Here is a 6,000-nt window from a genome sequence, read left to right as displayed (position 1 = left end):
GAAGTTGTCAGCTTCTTCCGACAGGGTCCTTTGGGCCGGCTGATTTAATAGGGTCGGAAGCTCCGACCATAGCTTGGAAATTCCGACAATCACTTAATCAGCACAATAACGGCTAGTTTTAGGAGTTCGGGTATTTATACCTCCTCAGCCCCTCCTTCATTTGCTGCTGACCTAATCCGAGACAAACACCTCCAAGAACATTCAATGCTACTCCCCAATCCCTCCAAGAGCTAATCGTTGAGTTGATTTGAGCTATGGCTTGGGTGAGAGCAAGATTTAGGTGTAAGACTTGAACATTTGAATAAGAAGGCAGCCACGTTCATCTCAAGAGCACTTGAAGCATTTTCATCCATCGATTCGTGTTTGTTACTCTTGAAAGCTTGCTTCTAGACGGTTCGGCGTCGCCCGGTTAAGCGTCCTCTCGTGTATATGCGCCCGGGAAGTTTGTATTACTCATTCTTCGTGGATTTCATAGTAAGTGACTCAATCCTACTTTGTGGTTGATTGAGGGAAGAAAAGGGTTAGTGTAAGACCCTGCTTTTTGCGAGCTCCTCAACAAAGACTTAGCTTCCTTAGTGAGAGTGAACTTCGGGAATAAATCTCTTGTATCTTGTGCTTATTGCATTTATTTAGTTCTTGTTGACCTAGAGTTTGTTTTGTGCCGATCTACGTACTCAAGTTGTTGTGCTTGCAAAGATCACTTGCAGAAGTCTTCTAGTATCATTGTGCAATTTTTGATTCAGCCAGGTTCTGCAGTTTCAAGTTTAATTTTGAATTTCATATAAGAATTTTCCTTTTAGTCGGAAGTTCTGGTCCTTTGTTTGAAGTTCCGACCCATCGAAACTTCAAACTTCCTATACAGTGTTAGAAGTTCCGACAGATTTAACCACTGCGAAGATTTTTCAGAAACTTTTAGATACGCCTATTCACCCCCCTCTAGGCATCACCAAGATTCTTTAAACATGCTCCATCCATATTCTAAAATATTTATGCCATGTGCGCAGTCACGTGACCCCAGGATTGATAGATGCTAGACAGCGGAACGGTCCTTTATTTCCCCCCTTTGGACCAAGGGAGGCTGACCTAGAGCATCCTTGGGGCGTGCTCGTACCGGTGGGGGTGCACAGTAACCTGAGTATAGGTTTCAAGCAAAATTATAAGACTCAAAGCCCAATTAAAAATGAGGTGCAACACTTGGCAGAAATAAAGTGACTTGTTTTGACAATTTAAAAGCCTTTTTGGACATAACATTGAGGTCAAATCATATCCATTTCCATCAGATAGTCATGAATAAGGATGCAAGTAGGTACCCAATAGTATTTTTTAGTCAACTATTTAATTACGATGGCATGCCGCTTTTGTTCATTTCTCCTCCTAAATTATTTACTCAGAATGACATTCCAAATTATATATGACTTGCATCCCTAATCATAGACCTCCATCCTACTTTGGTTGAAAGAATTATGACCTCCGCAACATTGTACTAGCGGGCTAACTCCAAGCTGATTTTTGGGTTTCCATGAACTTGTACTATAAGTTATATTTTTTGTATGCGCCAACCACGCCGCATATACATCATCCTCATTTCATCTCCTAGACATAATTATATGACCAAAATTAGGTTGTGGCATGGTGTCAAATACTTCATCATCCAAATATACGAACAAGCTCACCTTTTATATTGAACTAGAAATCCTAACACGGTTTTACCGTGCCCTTTTGTAGCATTGGCCAGTTTACCTGCTTAGAAAGTCATCTATTTTTTTTCATGTGGTTTTGAGAAATTTGAACCTTTGGAGTTATAGGAAATGAAACCAAAACAAAGCATATCACATGATTTATACCAATTAGCAACAAAAAATATGCACCAAAAATTAAACAGCAATTGGGATGACAAAAATTTGAATATTGCAGTTCACATGAACAATATTGATGATGAAATAAATAGATACCAGATATACCTGCACACTGAAATCTTATTACACAATATCAAAATTTTGCTTTACGTAGTTAGGTGAAATCATATATCTCTAATTCTTATAGAAATCATAAGATATGTTTAATCTTCTATATTGGCATAAGGAAAGAAGCTATTTGCAGTTTGCCATTGGGTACAAGAAGAAAAAAAATAAATGAGATCACCCAGTTCTCGCTGAAAGGTAACCATAGAAAACAAATGAGTAATCTGTTCAACAATAATAAGAGTCAATATCGGATGGGTTCAAAGCAACAAGTTTACACGATTTCCCGTAATATGAAAGCAGGATTTAGTTTCTAGCTCAAATCATGAGATACTTGATTCTTTAAATCAATTTGAGAAAAGTAGAGTCAATTGGATGGAACTACCTGCACTGTTTCTGGAGCAAAATACTCTTAACGTGTTCCTTTGGCACAACATATATGACCATGGGGTTATCACCTCGTTCCCGTTCTCCTGACAAGATGGTTGTGAAAACACGGAAAATTCTGACAGTTCCAGCTATTGGGTCATTGGGCGACTGAGCTAGGGCTCATCTCTGGGTTGGCATTCCATCGAGCAGATGGCAAGCGAATGTGCAGGCAAAGGCACATACAGTACAAGCAACCATCATTTTTGGTTTAAAATAGTCGGAGCTCCATCTGCTGTAATATGTTCTTGCTCTTTGGCCACCTGAGCTCCAATTTGTTCCATGTCAGTCTCTGTATCTGCATTTTTATCTCTAAACAAATCAAGAACCCGTGAAGATTCAATTAAACTAAAATTTCTCAGTTCCAACTTACCTCTAAATTCACAAATCATAGTCAATCACCAAATTTCCCATGGCCAGGTAGGCCGTGGTTGTGACCCCATCGCTCATTTATCTTCTCCTTGACTGTCGCTCGCCACAAGTTGGATGGAGGCCAACGACGATGTCCATGAGGGGCACAAGAGCGGGGCTCCGGCATCGGCCGAACAGCTGAGCGTCTCATTGATGAGACGGCCTGCGGTTTCAATGCTGCCGCCGTCGTGTTTGAGCGAGGCAGAGGTGGAGACGTCGGAATGGTGCACGAGGCTAGGAGGCGGTGGAGGGCTCTCTGAGCAGCACGCTGTTGTGGCGGGCAGACGGCACGGCCGATTCGATTCTAGCCGTGGGTGGAGCACCAGCACCGGCAACTCCGAGCTCAACGGCAGCCATGACCGTGGTGACGGCGTTGGCGCAGCTAATCTAAATTGAAACTCATTCCCTTGTTTTTACCTTTGACCAGAAGCTCGTTTTCTAACAAAAAGAAGGAAACGATCGGAAATCGACGAGCTCAGCGAAGGGTCGCGAAACTCTGACACTCCTACGGATGACATGAGATTCGTATTGCTCGAGATCTAACGGAGAAAATAGGTAGGCGACTTGGCCCGATGAAAGCTAGATAATGTCACCAACTTTAGGTCTTAAAAATTTGAATGGTCATCATACACTCATCATCTCTCACATCCATGACGCGAAGTGGTGCCCTAGAGTCACTAGGGCGACCTAGGGGTGAATTGGCAGTGCACAACATATACCCTTATAATTGGTTAATTAATAAGTATGTAAGTGCACAAACTAATATTACATCATTTTTATTTTTTTGTGAGGAATATCATTTCATCTTAGAGTATTTTAAGGTATTGTATTTTTACTGAGAGAGCGAGAATAAAATCACAGTCATATGAGTAATGGTAATAACATAATTTTTTTAGACGCATAACACTATAATTGGATATAAATACACGTAATACAAAATTTACGCCCTTAACTTTAGAAGTCCCTTTATTCACAAATTGATGACGCTTTGACCATGATCTGATCGAAAATCTGAATCTTTATCCAGTCGATAATCTTTGAGTGTTTGATCCAACCAACCAAAAATTCAAAAATTATGTTGGATAGTACCTTTAAAATAGATGTTAGGGCATTCCCAACCCTTCATGTAGGATGGTGTCCATGATATTAATTGCATTGCTATATAGGACTTTTAGCTTATGTTGCATTATAATAAATGAGAAAGAGAGAGGAAGTGTTGGTGTTTTAGACCGCCAACTAACTAGTAAATTTGTGCTTGCGTGTCTGGCTCGGATGGTGTGCAAGGAAGACACAAGAGGTTCTTGCACTGGTTTGCAGTAGGGTTTACAAACGGTCGAGAGAGGGAACGAGCTCCCAAGATTCTGGTGGCAAAGTGCTATGCGAGTGCGTGAGTATCTGAGAGTTCGGTCCCCCTATTGGGGTCCTCCCCTTCCCTTTTATAAGCTAAGGGGTAGGGGTCGGATACCCGAGTGATGGAGAGAGAGATAAGGAGTAGAAAGAGGAGGATTGCCGGGATCCGCTGCTCTCCTCCCCTTCACATGGGCTCTGTTGGCCCTTAGATGATGTTTGGGGTGTCTTTGCGCCGACCTCCCCACCTCCCCCCTGGCACAACGTGCGATGTGCGCTCTGACAGGACAGGTGGCGCGGCCCACGGCTTGCCTGGTGGGCGACGTGCGCTCCGATAGGACGGGCGGCGCGGGCCCCCGACGCTTCTGGTGGGCAACGTGCGCTCTGGCAAGATGGGCGGCGTGAGACCCCGGCGTGTTTTGTGGCTTAACCCCCGACGCGGCGGGTGAGGGGGACTCACCATGATGGCCTCTCACCACCAGGAGTCACGTTGGGGCGTGCCCTCACCTGTTCTTGCATCGGAGGCTTGACCTCCGACATGAACTTTCACTCCTGCGGGACCCTGAGGGTCCCACGTCCATGAGACGGGTACGGCCGAGTCTGTGCACTTAGGGTCAGGCGAGGCCGAGCCCATGCCCTCGGGGTCGGGTGAGGCGGAGCCCACGCCCTCGGGGTCGGGCGAGGCCGCGCCCGCACTCTCGGGGTTGGGCGAGGTGGCTCATGCTCTGCGTCTGAGCCTGATACTGGGTTGTCGATGCTCCTCCAGCTGTAGGGCCATCCGCGGCCGCGTGATTTCCCGGTCAGGTCAAGCTGCACAGTTTGGGAGGGCCTATCCATGATTAGCTCCTTAAAGATCGCATTTTGGGGGGGGGGGGGGGTCGTCCGTGAAGTTCTCCCCCATTAGGAAGAAACCGGATCTCATGCAAGACTAAATTTCAATGCAAAATTCAAGGCATTAGACACTATGAAGTTTGCATTGGGAGAAGATAGTATCTTCACGATAGATGGGGAACAGATGTGATAGGTGGAGAGAAAAAAGAATAAATTTATTTGATCGACACTAAGAAATAATGGGTTGTAGAGCGGAGTTTCTAAAGGAGGTGTCTTACTTATGTGGCAGATAGATATCATCTATGGACACTACGGGTACAGATTGAGATTGCCCTTAGAAGTATACTAGGTTGCGTGCCGCTACGGGGCAGCAAAACTTTTATACTAAAAATAAACGGATCACACGATAAGATAACAATATTGTGAAATTAAATAACAATGTTAAAGTGTCATTTAATCCAAAAAACAAAGTTTATGAAATTAACACAGTCACGGAGAGCGAAAAACATCATAATTCACTAAGTGTTTCTAAGAATTGTATATGTTCTTAAAAAAATTTGATAAAATGAAACTCATAACTTCCGCCCCCTTTGCGACAATCTAACGGGCTTGGTACATCATCCACCCCCCCCCCACTTGCGACCATCTAACGCCTTAGTCCAATTGTTGATCGTGCCCCTGAACCGCGTTCCCCGTGGGCCTACCGATCGATGATGACAGCGGTCTAGAAGCCGCCCGTCTTCGCCTCCTCCCTTTGATGCTTTGCCCGTCGCTTCCATCACCCTGGTAATTTCGCATCTCGCCGCCCAGTCCACCCTATGCATGCCCCCACGCCCTCCCCTCACCCTCCACGAACATCGCTGTGAGGACATCAAGGTCGCCGGGAAATCGTTTTACTGCTACAGCCGCGCAGTCGAGCACAAGCCACCGAGATCAGAGTTCATTGCTACGGTACCCAGGTTTGTGTACGTGTTCTCGAATGGGCTACAATATCTGTTGTCTGATGGGGTATAGTTCCTGTTGC

Source organism: Panicum hallii, chromosome 8 (genome assembly GCF_002211085.1).
Source record: "Panicum hallii strain FIL2 chromosome 8, PHallii_v3.1, whole genome shotgun sequence".
In the NCBI taxonomy this organism is placed as follows: Eukaryota; Viridiplantae; Streptophyta; class Magnoliopsida; order Poales; family Poaceae; genus Panicum; species Panicum hallii.
Note: the sequence above shows the minus strand (reverse complement) of the source record.